Source organism: Sminthopsis crassicaudata, chromosome 6, assembly GCF_048593235.1.
Source record: "Sminthopsis crassicaudata isolate SCR6 chromosome 6, ASM4859323v1, whole genome shotgun sequence".
Classification (NCBI taxonomy): domain Eukaryota; kingdom Metazoa; phylum Chordata; class Mammalia; order Dasyuromorphia; family Dasyuridae; genus Sminthopsis; species Sminthopsis crassicaudata.
This window is the reverse complement of record NC_133622.1, coordinates 205,218,622-205,231,883: the sequence shown is the minus strand read 5'-3', so window position 1 is coordinate 205,231,883 and position 13,262 is coordinate 205,218,622. Positions and strand designations below refer to the sequence as shown.

Sequence of the window (13,262 nt, the reverse complement as noted above, 5' to 3'; positions counted from 1 at the left end):
AACATTGCACATTATCTTTCCCTGTCATTCTAGCCAATCTGAAGGTGTGTAGTGGTATCTCAGAGTTGTCTTCATTTGCATTTCTCTGTGGTCATGCATTCTTCTTATGATATATCACTTCTCTGAGCAATTTTTAGAAACATGTTGTCTACTTACCATGCAAATTATTGACTCCAGTGTGACCTGGAATTTTTATTTTTCATAAAGTGTGATTGGTAGCCACATTGCATCACCAAAAGAATGCTTTATGGAAAGAATTTCCAAAGTCTGTAAAACTTTGTATACTCTTTCATCCAGCAATACCACTACTAAGTCAATATCCCAAGGAGATCAAAGATCTATATGTACAAAAATATTTGTAACACCTCTTTTTGTGCTGGGAAAGAATGGGAAAATGAGGGAACTACCTGCCCATTAATTGGAGGATGTTTGAACAAGTTGTTATATGATTATGATGGAATACTTTTAAAAACTTTTTTGCTGAGGCAATTGGGGTTAAGTGACTTGCCCAGGGTCACACAGCTAGGAAGTGTTAAGTGTTCTGAGATCAGATCTAAACTCAGGTCCTCCTGATGTCAAGGCTGGTGCTCCATCCACTGCACCACCTAACTGCCCCTATTTTTGTGCCATAAGAAATGACAAGTAGGATGGTTTAAAAAAAACCTAGAAAGAATTGTGAATTGATGCAAAGTGAAGTGAGCAGAACCAAGAGAACACTGTATACAACAACAATATTGTACGAAGATTGACTGGGACTTCAGCTATTCTCAGCAATACAATAATTTAAGACAGTTTCAAAGGACTAATGATGAAAAATGCTATCCACCTCCAGAGGGAGAACTGATGGAGTCTGAATGCAGCTTGAAGCCTACTGTTTTTTTAACAGGTTTTTTTTTTTTTGTCTGTTTTTTTTTTTTTTTTTTAATATGGAAATTTGTTTTGCATGACTGCAAATGTATAACTTACATCAGATTGTTTTTTGTCTTGGGGTAGAGTAAGAAAAGGAGGGGGGAAATTTGGTATTCAGAATTTAAAAACAAAACTCTAAATGTTAAAAATTGTTTTTTTCAGGTAATGAGAAATAAAAAATTCTTAAAAAAAAGAAATTATAAGGATAGTTTCAGAAAAATCTGGAAAGACATATGAATTAGTGCAAACTGAAGTGAGCAAAATTAAGACAATATTGTACAGAACAATAGCAATATGTGTATTGATGATCAATTGTGAAAGACTTAGTACTCTCATCAGTACAGTGATCCAAGATAATTCCAGAGGAACCATGATGAAAAAGGTTATCTGTCTCTGAGAGAACTGATGAACTTAGAGTGCAGGTTGAAGCACTTTTATTTCATTAACTTGATGTTCCTATTGTTGTTGTTCACAACATGGCTAATATGGAGATGTTTTCCATTACTTCACATGGGTAACTGATATATTGCTTGCTTTATCAATGAGTGAGAAATGGGAGGAAGGGGGAGAATTTAGGATTCAAAAAATTTTTGAAATGTTAAAAATAAATTTAAAAAATTACAATTAGATGGGTATTCTTCAGGGAGAAGAGTGCAAGTGAGAGAAATTATGTCATTAAAGGTACTTTGTTTTTCCCCCAAAGGCAGTTCATCCTCATCTTCCTCTTTTTTCAATTTTAAGTCTAGCTCATCATCCAGTTATACTTTTTTTTTTTTTTTTTTGTCCGAAATACCTGTCCAAAGGCTCCTGTTCCATGGGTTGTCTGAGGGAAGCATAGTATAGTGAAAAATAGGTTTGGTTTGAAGTCAGAAGTTGTGAGTTCAAATTCCAGCTCTATTTAACTTGGACAGGACTTATTTTTCATTTGTAAAATTAGAAGGTTGAATTCGATGGCCTTTAAGGTCCCTTCCATTCCTTAGTTCATGAATTGCATATCATAGTCACAATAATAGACATCACAGTTACCATTCAGGATTGGCTACAATTAGTGTTCCTGGGCTTGATGGGAGGAGCCTTGTGTGAAATAGACACCTTTGTGGATTGTGTAAACTTTAAAATATTATGTAAATGTTTTAAATAATTGTGTAGTTGTTAAATATATTATTTAATCTTCCTAACATCCTTATAAATAAAATTGCACCAGTAATTTTAGATCTTTTGTACAGATAAGAAAGTTGAGCTTCAATGTTAATAAATGGCAAAGATGGGACTTATCCCAGCTGTTCTAGTCTGTTCCAAGTCCAAGGTTTTTTCTCTTTGTACAATATGCTTGCTTTATGTTACTAATTAAATTAAATTTTGTTGTGACTCATTTATATATCTATAACAGTTCTATCTGCAAGATTTGTCAAAGCTCAAAATTGCAAAATATATTAATTAAAATTGCAATAAAAAGCAGTCCATAAAAATGTCAAAATAAGCTTTTAATTGGGGAGTGCAATCAATATGATTGAACATATGGAACAGGTTAAAAAGATTGAATTCTGAATTCTTTAGCTGGCTAAATCAGGACAAATTGCCCTTCCTTTAAAGAAAAATCATAATATATTTATAATTCAATAAGTATCTGCAGTGTCATGATAGTTTTTGAATAGTTGAAGAAAAAGTTGTGAGATTTCCTCCTTGCAGTTTTAATCTTGGCATGTTTGTCAGTGACTAGGATGAATGAGAAGGGAAATGTTGTTTTATTTTTTCCTACATCTGGAAGAGTGAACTCACATCTGGTTCACGGATTTCCTTCATGGAGATAATCCAAATTCAGTGTCAAGATTAGAGCAAACATTTATGGATGTTCAGAATTTTGTGTGGAATTTGAAATATTTTGTTTAGAAGCAATGGGCAAAACAATTGACTCAGATGTTTGTGTTCATATGTTCTAATTTTAGATATATTTCTCCATATTTAAAAGTAAAAAGTTTTGTACTTTATACCATACCAAGGGAATTATAAACACTTGCTGGACAAATCCTTTAGGTGCTTCTATCCCCAAAATTTCCCATGAAAGAAGCTATAAATTTACTTTATTTCCTTTCACTCTTCAAGTCGTTATCATTGTAAAAGTTCCCAAACTGTTCTTTTAAAAATGTACCACATCAAAGTATACTTCTAATACATAGTTTTTGGCAAGATGAATTATCTCAATATAATTATTAACTCTCTTCATAAACTACATTAATCATTTTAAGTTTTTTTGTAATCTAAACCTTTGTAAAATGATATTCACAAGTTTTGCATTTTAGACTGTCATTCATTATTCTGCATCTTTCCCATCATTATAATGACTAACAAATGTATTTGTGTCGGAAAGGAGTCCCTTGAGCAACTAAAGTAAAAACATATGTGTACCCAATCCCAGGAGTTTAAAAACTAAAAATAGCATTTTAAACTTTTTCTGAATTACTGGTTTTATAAAGTTAGGTTGCCAAACTAAATTTCTGGTCATGTGAAGTAAGCATGACATGGTGAGGTAAATGGGTGTGGATTTACAAATGTCCCACATTAGAAAAAAAGGCCAAATTTTTCAGACATTGTTATATTTTGGTTTCATTCTTAGTGTTTCACCATTATTTTCCTGTTGTCACATTATATTTTATTTTATATATAAAAACACACTTTGATACTTTCAATGATCTCTAATTTTCTTAATGTGGTCACTTGATTCATACCTTTTCATCGTTTGCAACCCTTATCAATATTTTTACACAATTTCTTTATGTTAGATCCACTTATTGAATACTAAGGTGCCTATGTAGTTCTTTTAATATGTTTATATTACCGGTATAACACTTGGATTTTCCATCTTTTGTTTCATTCTTGTCTTGTGCCTAGCTCACCTTCTTTTGTCATTATACATGTTCTTGTTGATATCTTTCATTCTACTTCTTGTTTGAAAATGTAGCATTGGTAATCTTTGATAGAATACTGTAGCTTCTATATCAAATAATTGAATTTTTCATTGCTGTTTGAGTTGTTTGTAGTTTTAATTCTTATGAATTTTGCAGTCACTTAGAATAATCTTTGGTCTTGTGTAAAATAAAATAATTCATATTATTTAGAGTTGGAAAGTATATTGAAGATTATTTAATTAATCTCCTTGTGGAAAAGGCCAAGATGGAGTAAATGACTTCTCTAAGACTATTCATTGCTAAGTAGCTGAGTCAGATTCAAACCCAAGTGTTATGTGTCTAAGCCAGTGTTCTTTCTTATCTTCCGTGTGAACTTTTATTACTCCCTATTAGACCACAGGTCTTGTAGCAACTTGACATTTAAAGCATAAATTTAGCTTTAAACTTTCTGTGGAGTCCTGTAGAAATTGTAGAAAATTATAGAGAAAAACATTTTACATGTATGTCAAGTATAAGGGTTCTGTCTGCTATTATTTTTCAACATGCTTCTACCATTTAGGTAATTTGGCAGTCCTCATAAAAATGGCACCCTTTAAGATGGGTAAGTGCTTTTATAGTATCTAGTAACAATCAGACAAGAACTTAACTTATGAATACCTTATAATGAAATAATCATTCCCTTACTCGCTGTGGAAATTATCCTACTATTTTATATTATGATATTTTAAGTTGCAGATGATAGTGAAAGGCATTTCTGTGACATGCCAAATGAGTTCATTTGAATGTAGTGAAGTGACTTGGGAAAGGTGCAGATTGTTTAATTAGTCCCAAATGGTATCCAGACTTGCAAAGAAACTAAATTTGATGAGAAATAATAAAAAGACTGTTAACTTTCAAAATTGAGAAAGAGAATCAAGTAAGGAGGGAAAGTCAGAACATGTAGAGAAAGTCATATTCTAAAGAGGTATGGTGACCAACAATAAGACAACACCTATGTGCTAGTTATGTAGGTTATGATAACTCATTAGAGCCAGAAACTGCTGACCATTTCACAGCCAAATCATAGCTAGGTTCTTCTATAATGTTCTCACATAGCTCCATCCTTGTGCTAAAAGGACAGTTTCATTTTGATTCTTCTATTGTAGTTCTATTGATGATTCTTTTTGAAAACCCATCTGCTATCTTAGGCAGCTAATGTGAGAATGTTTCATAGAATATCCTTTCTTGCTAGCTTTTTTCTTTGCCTTAGGTAGATATTGTGCATACTTTCTCCTTTTCCTTTGGTCTTTCATTGCTTGTTAATTCTCCTTCTCCCTCTCCCTCTTCTTCCTCTCCCTCTTCCCTTTCCTCTCCTTTTCCTTCTTACTCTTCCTCCCCTTTCCCTTCTTCATCTTCCTCCTCCTTCCCCCTCCCCTCCATCTGACTCTGTCTCTGCCTGTCTCTCTGTCTCTCTCCCTCCCTCCCTCCCCCCCCATCCCACACACATATTCTTTATAACTCCTGTGTCCCTTCCTTTTCTCTTCCAACTCTCGATAATGGTCAAGAACACCCCTAATTCCCTCTTTTCATTTCATCTGATAGCTAAAAAACACCATAAAATACTAATCAAAGTGGATTCATTTAATACTACTACTTCTATCAAAACAACTGGGAGATATATACACATATATTTTTATGTGTTTTATATATATACATATATATACATGCATGTGTACATACCTATATAATGGTTACATTCTGATATTGGCAGATATGCAAATTTACAATAGCTTTACATATAAGCAGCCCTATTATCTTTGCCTGCAATAGAATTATCAACCTTTATAGACTTGAATAAAATTATAATATCAAAAGTTGTGAGCTTTTGTTGTCTCTGTGTTGGAAACAAGTAGAATCAATTAGCCTATCAATTCTGGATTTATCTCCTTATATTCCCCAAATGAACCTTCTATTTTAGCCAGAATGGAATAAATTCATACTGTCTTATTCATGTGTCATGTTGACCTGTCTTCTTACCTTTCATTGTTCCTGACCTTCTCCTAATTGATAGATTCTTCCCTTCCCCTCTACTTGTCTGAATCCTATCCATCCTTAACAGACAAGCTGAAATCTTAGCTTAATATAAAACCTTCCCTGACCACTCTGATGATCTCTTCTTTCTGGAATAGGGGACTTATATTAAAACTAAGAAAGCCCCTCAGAGAGGCTTATAATTCTTGTACCTTCAAAACTTCAGATGGTTGTTATGATGCACTTTGCTAGAAAAGCAAGTAAATGTGGAAGCAATTGTGCACTGCAGTCCTGTATTGATGCCTTCCTTATCATGTGTAGCAGACTGCTTTAAAGATAAATAAGTGATGACCATGACCTTTTGAATGGAGTCTACCTTACACTGAATTTTTCTTTATAGTGAATAGTTTTTAGCAATGTATTCTGCATGAAAAATTCCTAGAACTCATTGACTGTGATCCTTTGATCATTTTTAACATGAAGAAGTTAGACTAGACCAGGTCCTTTCCAAATCTGTGATCCTTAGTCCAAATGCTTATGTGATAGATGAGAAAATTGAAATCCCAGAGAGGGGAAGTGAGTTGATCAGGATCCCACAACAACCACATATCATTATTTAAGTTGTGGGGAATATGTGCTTGTGTGGTGCTTCATGTGAGTTTTTTTTTTGTTTTTTGTTTTTTTTTGTTATTGTTTGTTCTTACCCTTTTTCTTATCTATTTATTTTATTTCCTTAAAGGAAGGAAAGGGGTTTGCTAAGACATCTCATTTGGCTTCCTTTTTCACAGGAAGAAGTGTCTATCTATCCATGTACCTTCAAGTCAGTATAGCCAGAACTAAGTCAGGATGTTAGCTGCCTCTATTAATACAGGATAAAGGCATTTCTACTAGCCAGAGTCACATAGTACAAACAGTTGTTTCTGGATCATTTAAAAGACTAAACTAAGCACCAGAAGTAAGTGTTTTTAAAATTCCCAAATGTCTGAGTCATATCCTGTGATATATATTTGAAGTAGAAAGAATTGCCTCCTATGAATATGTGACAATCAAATAACTTTTATGAGATTATAAGTTTAACTGTAAGAGATAACATTAAGTGATCTACTGAATATTAAAATCAAGTGAAGCAAAAACCAGGAAGACCCGTGCTTACTTAGGGTATTCTCCACTGTCATAGAGGGTTATCTAAACAAAGTTCAAATAAAAGAGAGATTGTCATGGCATGAGGTCATTCCAATGTTCATATTCATAAATGATATCTTGTTCATTTCATTTAGCTACAGAGTATCAAAATTATCCTCAAGTGAAAGCTGCGATAATTTTAGCATTACCCATAGTAATAAACCTAAATGGATAAAAAGCATTGTCTAACTTATATACTTTAGTGGGCAGCCCATACACTGAGAAGAGCACTTGTTTTTGTTGAGAGTTCAGATTATTAGTAAAGCACTGACTCAAAAACTTGCAGCTAAGTTGAAGTAGAAATGAAAAGGGTGATATCTACATGAGTAGGAATAAAGGGAAAAAATGGAAGATTTATTTTGGAGAGCAAATTTGTTTGACAGTTTTATTCAATATGGGAATAAAGTAGAGGGAAGAAGCAAGAATGATACTGAAATTGTTAACATCAGTTACTAGAAGTTGGTGGTGCTTTTGATAGAAACAAAAGTTGGAAAGATGAATGAGTGTTGAGGAAATAGAATTACTTCTGCTTTGGTTATACTGAGTTTCAAATGACAGTGGAACCACATAGAAGCAAAGATGTTCAGCAGGCAGTAGATAATATATGATTAGAATTTGGGAAAGAGATTAGGACTGGGTGTATATGGGAGTTACTGCCTAGAAGTGATAATTAGATCCATGAGAGCTGATAAAATTACCTAGAACATGGAAAGGGGAGGAAAAGAGAAGAATCATGCATAATTAGGGTGGAATTCCATTCCAGTGACACTGAGATGGGTTAGAGCGGTGTATTGATACCGCCCCAAAAGCATAGATACATCAGGGATAGAGTTATGTGGGCCTCCTTGCTCCCACTGTCCCATCTAACAGCATGGTGTGGATAAGGGCCTATCTAGATGAGGAGTGAGATATGCCTTCTGGTGAAAAACACAGTCTTGGGTGAGGGTCTGAGTTTATATAAAATTTTAGATAAGGTTGCTACAGAAGCTGTCACATTATCAGTTATACTGGGTTGATGGGATACAACATGGACTAGTGTCAAAAGGAGATTTCTAAATATGAAGCAGAAAGGCATACTAGGATAAAGAAGGTAGACTTATTAACTGTTGTTCATTAGCAAGCTTGGTAGGGATTTTCAGCTTCCATTTCTATTTTTGGGTTTTTTTTGGGGGGGGGGAGTTTGGATTTCATATCAGAGTATTTCTTTCTCTCTTTTTTTTTTATTGTACCTTTTTATTCACAAGACATATGCATGGATAATTTTTTAGCACTAACCCTTGCAAAACCTTCTGTTCCAACTTTTCCCCTTTTTCCCTCTATCACCTCCCCATATGGCAGGTAGGCCAATACATGCTTAATATGTTAAAGTATATGTTAAATACAATGTGTGTGTGTGTGTGTGTGTGTGTATAAAATATATCCATATAGTTATTTTGCTGCACAAGAAGAATTGGACTTTGAAATAATGTAAAATTAACCTGAGAAGGAAATCAAAAATGCATCAGCTTCCAATTTTAACTGGAATTGGGTGCAGTGTAAGTCATAAGTGTTTCAGAGTTATGTAACAGGAGACAGACCTAGATATGTGCAATTATAGACTCTGGATTTTTCAATCTACCTCTTGGACTCATCGTTTTGGCCTGTCTTAGCATAAACTTAATTTCTACCAATTGTACATCAAATGGCTGAGATAGTGTCTCTTGGATACATTTTAGGACACATCAGACAAGCATTAATACTATGGCAATATGAGGATTAGGACAGCTGATTGTAGAAAGCCTTGGAACTATCTTCCTCAAAACATTCCCAAACTGGAAAGGAGTTAAGGATAATTTCCATGATGTTAACTAGAATTATGGTAGCTGAAAATGAGAGATTATGAATTCTTCTCATATATATATGAATAGAAAGGTCTTGTGGATTCCAGTGTGTCATCAATAAGCACAAGCTATGCTCCTTCACCATAATTAGATATATTATCTGTTGTCATTATGCTGATGTCTAAAAGAAGATTACAAGTATATTTAGATAGTGATCATTTTATGATGTTCTACCAAAAATTTGTTTCTCAAGTTTAGGAATTTAAATCCCTATTAAGTACTAAATGCTAGAAGGCAATGGTCATTTCTAGATATAATTCTTTTTGTCTTGGATTCTTTCCAAAATTGAAAGTAAACTGGTAAAAAACATTAAATTATCCCAGCTCTTTCAATCTTTGTTCTGTCTTAGATATCTGGGTCTTTAGCTTCAATCTTTGTTCTGTCTTAGATATCTGGGTTTTTAGCATTTCTGTGTTCTCTCACATACTAATTCTGTCATGAATTCCATCCATGTACTCTTACTTTGAGAATTCACTTTTTGTTGCTACTCTGAATTTTCAAGCATTGATTAGTATACTAATTTTGACTGGGTCAGGTACTTCCAAATCATCACAAAATTACTGTATATAATCTATGCCAATTTTATTTTCATTTTGAGCATCTTTTAACAGAAATGTTATCTCTTTGTATCTATTGTGTAGCTCTTCTAACTTCTTTTTGTCTAGTGATCCTTTAACATTAATATAACATTCAGGATTTTGGAGAAAGTTGTCTATTGCAGCATTTTCTGAGTCAGATAACACAACTGTTTTTTCACTAGATTGTGTGAAGATTATAAACTGACAAAGATTATCTTTCTGCAGTGATTTCAGTTTGTTCGAGTTGGCCTACTCCATGCCTCTCCTCTCCTTTACCTCTTCTCCACTGCCTCTGTCTCTTAAGCCATATGGCATTAAATGCAATCTTTTAAATGTGAATTTTTTTTCACATAAATTTTATTTTCATCCCTTGCATAATATTGTCTCTCTTTAAGTGTTTGGCCCTGTTAGGCCTCACACTTATTTATGATTGGTAAAATCTTTATCCTAATATGAGACTTTCTGGGAACTTTTCATGGTTAAGGATTCTCTATTCTATAGGATAACAAGGTAAACAATGTGATGAGCTTCTTGTTACATTCTCTTTACTCTTCTTTACTTAGAGGCTAATACATAGTGGATACAGCCTGACCTCAAGCTCCATTCTTGGTCCTCCATCCAGCATTCCAAGTCTAATTTTATCTATCTTCCATAATGTGTCCATGCAGTAATTATTTAATTTTAATTATCTTCCTTAATCCTTTAATAATCATTCTTGTTTTCATCTCTTCTCTGGGCTTGTTAGACCAGGTTTTTGCAAACTCACTATTACTAAGAACTCGTATTTTTGGATCATTGTATTATTTTCCTTCAAATCTCAGGCCACCACTCCTGATTACAAGAGTTGGTCTCTGCTCCCAAGGAGCTTACATTCTTTTGGAGGAAGATAACCTGCATTCTTGATTATTCCTTGATGTCCTTGTGGGTTTCAGTTCTTTAATTTAAATTTCATTTCTCCAATTTAGATTTTATAACTGTGGAAAATCAAATGCTCAACCATTTCTCATCATTTTCCCTTTTTTTCTTTTTTAATAATTTTATTTCCACATCCTTTTCTAACCTCTCAAGTTTGGTTAACATTTTTCTTACATCCCACTTCATAAAAATAGATTAACTCCTGCACAGATTTCCTTTTACAGAATGGACAATTATTTCCTGAATTCTCTGCTAATTCTTCTGATAGGGTTGTATTAGGAGTGAAACTTCCAATTGTGACATGTTCTTTCTCTTTCTGCCAAAAACCTTTCTTAGAGACATTCTACTTTCCCATGCCATTCTGCGGGTAGCTAACTACTTTACTATTCCCTTCACTGCCTCTCTGGTGTAATTTATCCAATAATAGTTACTCATCAGAGTAGGAATGACCCAAATCCAGAACTAACTAGATTTCAAGCTTTGAATTCATCAGTTATTCTCCTTGACTTAATTCTTCCTGAGTCAGTCTTACTTTCTTCATTGAATGCCAAGGCATTATATTATTTCTCAAGGCTAAAATGCGTCCCTTATCCCTTGTCCACCCATTCTCTCTTTTTCAGATTTATGACTTCTTCAAAATCTAGCTCAAGACCCATCAAACTCTCTCTGGGAATTCTCCCGTTGGAACTTTCCTGTCTCACCCTATTTAGTACTTAATTATTTTTTGATGTATGCCAAACTTTTGAGAGCAGGAAATTTTATCTGCATGGCTCCCAAATACCCACAGCATATATTACAGAACTGGATACATCTATAGTTTAAAATACACCCTAGAAATATTCTGGACCAAATCCTTTTCACTATTTCCCAGATAAGAAAAAGAAGGCCTGTAGAAAGTAGGTGACTTGGCCAAGATCACACAGGTAATAACTCACATAGTGTGTATTTTAACCTCCTTTCTCTAGTTTCAAAACCAGCACTCTTTCTTTCTTTCTCTCTCCCGGCTCTGCATTGAATGGATGGCAGCTGCAGCACAGCCTCAAAGCTGCTCTCATGGAACAGGATGCTTTGGAGAGGAGGTAGCCCCATATTATCTTTTCTTAAATTTTTTTTTTATTTTCTCCCTACCAACTTCCCCAACCATTGAAATAAAAAAGAAAAGAGAAAGCCTTATAACAAATATGTATAATTAAGTAAAAAAAAATTCCTTTATTTACCAAAGCCCCAAAATATATTTTTTATTCTGCAGGTAATTCATTTCTCTGTCAGGAGGACAACACTCTTTATCATTGGTCTTCGAGAATTACAGTTCTGCTAAAATAAACTTCCTGAAGCATACATTGCTGTCCCCTTATGTACCCAGAACCTAGCATTATACCATCCACTTAATAATATTTGTTGAATGAATTTTTGTTGTGATTTAAATATCATTTTATTTTTTGGTTCCTAGTCATTAACTGTAAAGATTATAGAACCCTAATCTTATCTATTGTGTTTGCTTTTCTACCCAATTCTGTGTTATTTGCGAATTTTATAAGCATGCCATTTATGTCCTTATCCAAATCATTGACTCAGATCCCTGTACTATTTCAATGTGTTCCTCCTTCCAAGTCAATATCAAACCATTAAGTGTAGTCACTTTAAGTCGTCCAGCAAGTCAATCAGATCTGAATCTCTGTAATTGTACTATAATTTAGAAACATCCCTGAATCTTGTCCACAATAACAACATGACTTAGTCAGATACTGTGTTTAAATTTAAACAAACTACAACGTGAGCACTGGCCTTAGACTAACTGTCCTTGTAAATAAAGAAAGTTTAGCCTGTTGTGTCCTTTTTTGATGAAACCTTATTAACTCATTTGTTATTTCGAGTTTGATTTATAAAATTAATCATCTGTTCAATACAAAACTTTCAAAATTCATAGTAACAATAATTCCAATTATTATAGTGCTTCAAATTTTACAAATTACTTTCTTTAAAACAACCATGTAAGTTCGACAGTATAAATATTGTCACCATTTTCATTCAGTTGAAGATACAGAATATAAGAATATATAAGTAATTTATACACAAACAGCTAATGAATGTCAGAGCAAGGATATATTTACTTACTAAGTTACATTCAATAACAGATGAGCAAAATATATGTTTATCTTTTAAATTTAATAATAATAGACATAAATACATTAAAATTATGGTTTTGAGGAAGGTTATTTAATATTTCACATGAATATGTCTTATCAATTATTGTAGATAAATTCCCAGAGAACAAAACCTGCGTATGTCTTATAGTTAGCTGTTCTAATTCCTTTGGCCCTCAGAATTGCACCTTTGCACATAATAACTTTTCGGTAAGTACTTATTGAATAAATGAAAATTTCAGTAGGGAGTTGAATAGAAGAAAGGAAGCCTTATTTTTTTTTTGGAAAATACTTTTTTCTTCTGGTAATGTATTTAAATATACATTTTATAGTAAAATATTTGGAAAGACACAAGGAGAAATATTAGAATGATGATGGAGTTAGAAGTTGGAGACAGAAAACTTTTATCTATATAGTGGCAATTATAAAAGAATTACCCATACTTGTCTAACTGTGTATATGTATCTATATAGAAAGATAATCTATATCTATATCTATATTATATGAAGAGACAGATAGAGTGAGTAAACTTTAAAGCTTTCTACTTCAAATAAGAGCCTTGGCAAAGGATATAGGAAGATCCTGGCCAATGCCCCTTCTGTTAAATCAGATAAACTTCATTTCATTATTGCTCTCTTTGACAGAATCCATGATTATAGATGTATAAGGTAAACATTTACCATGAAATTTAATAAAACTATGAGGATGTATTACTTATTTTTAGGAAAGTTATTAATG

General features: G+C 33.3%; 1 protein-coding gene and 1 pseudogene across 4 annotated transcripts in view; one reads left to right on the top strand and one right to left on the bottom strand.

The window, feature by feature from the left end:
- SBF2 (SET binding factor 2) overlaps positions 1–13,262 on the top strand; it is a 448,846-nt gene that overhangs the window by 115,208 nt on the left and 320,376 nt on the right. The gene's annotated exons all lie outside the window — the stretch shown is intronic.
- On the bottom strand, positions 8,884–10,129 carry LOC141546234 (DCN1-like protein 1 pseudogene; annotated as a pseudogene).